The sequence below is a fragment of the Quercus suber genome, unplaced genomic scaffold (genome assembly GCF_002906115.3).
Source record: "Quercus suber isolate HL8 unplaced genomic scaffold, Cork oak 2.0 scaffold_94, whole genome shotgun sequence".
NCBI lineage: Eukaryota > Viridiplantae > Streptophyta > Magnoliopsida > Fagales > Fagaceae > Quercus > Quercus suber.
Window position 1 is genome coordinate 1,542,476 of NW_027069559.1, and position 1,508 is coordinate 1,543,983.

Below are 1,508 nucleotides of genomic sequence, written 5' to 3' on the forward strand. Positions count from 1 at the left end.
TTTTTTTTTTTTTAAATCTGAACACGGTTTTTCATTTTATCAATAATTATACTAATTATTAATTTGATGTATATGTTATTAACTTATATTTGTATTATAGTAACACTAATTTATTAAATTATATATTAAATTAATTTTATTTGTACAAGTTTAGACTTTAAAATCGTTACGGTTTTAAAAATTTTTTACAATAATCAAGTTCTATCATTCTATACTTTAAATTTTATTTTTAGTTAAATTATCATTTTAATTATAAATTGTGTTTTATTTATTTATAAATATTTTCTCATTATATATATTACAAATGTCACGTCACTTTTTCGTTAGCCACATAAGTAATATTTTTAACAGAAGTTAGCCGAATGACTAGTACCACTCATTTTTTAAACTTTAGAGACAAATAGTGCTCACTTGAAACTTAAGGAACTAATTGTGCTCATAAAGTAAACTTCATAAAACAATAGTGTAGTTTTGCCAAATAATTTCATTCTATTTCCTCTATGTTGCTCTCAAACAAAATTATTTACATTCAATTCATTTTCATTCATTTCTATTTATTTATTTTAAAACATTCCATCAAACTTACTTAATTCAATTTTATTCTATTTTTTTACATTCATTTTCCTTACTTAAATACATTACATTCCATTTCATTCTCTTATGATTATTTCATTCCATTAACTCCCAAACAAAGCCTCAGTGTCATAGTTATGTAGAGAATGATACATTCAGTACGTATCTGGTTTCTAAGATAAGAAAAATAGGTAATTAAAATTAGCCAGAGGAGATAAACATAACTTAGAAGGAATTTCTGGGAGAAATCAGAGAAATAGTTAAGCAACCAGAACAGCCCAAATTGTTGGCCATTCTATATTTTAGCATTAGTCTAACCTGTGACAAGGCTGACTCGTGTAAAAGATTGAGTCTAGGTCTCAATAAATGTTTTTCTCGTGCTACCTTCAAATGAAGAATGATACGTAAACTATTTGGTTTGTAAACGCTAGGCAGAGGAGATAAACTTAACTTTGAAGAAATTTCTGAGGAAATAGAAAAAGAATTTAGTGGAATATATAGTTGAGCAGCCAGTAGAGCCCAAAATTGACCATTCAATATTGTAGGGGAAAATGGCTAAATGGCCTTTATTTTTAAAGTACGTAGCAACTAGCAAAACACTATTTGTTTCACCAAAGTATCTAGTAAAATGCTCCCATTTAATTTTTTATTTTAAGAGAGCTCCCATCCGCTCCTAATAATAGTTCTTTATCATCAAACCAAGACACCAATAAGTTTTTTGTGTAAGCGGATATTGAATTTCAGATCTCTTATACAATCATCAGAGACTTTACCAGTTGAGCTAACTAGAACCCACCTCTCATTTTAAAATTTGATCTATCAAATTTGAGTTTTACGTAAAATTCGATACCCTCACAATCAAGTTATATGTGTATTTTAAAGTAGAAATATGTATAGAACTCGACATTACTAATGTCAAGTTTCACATTAAATTA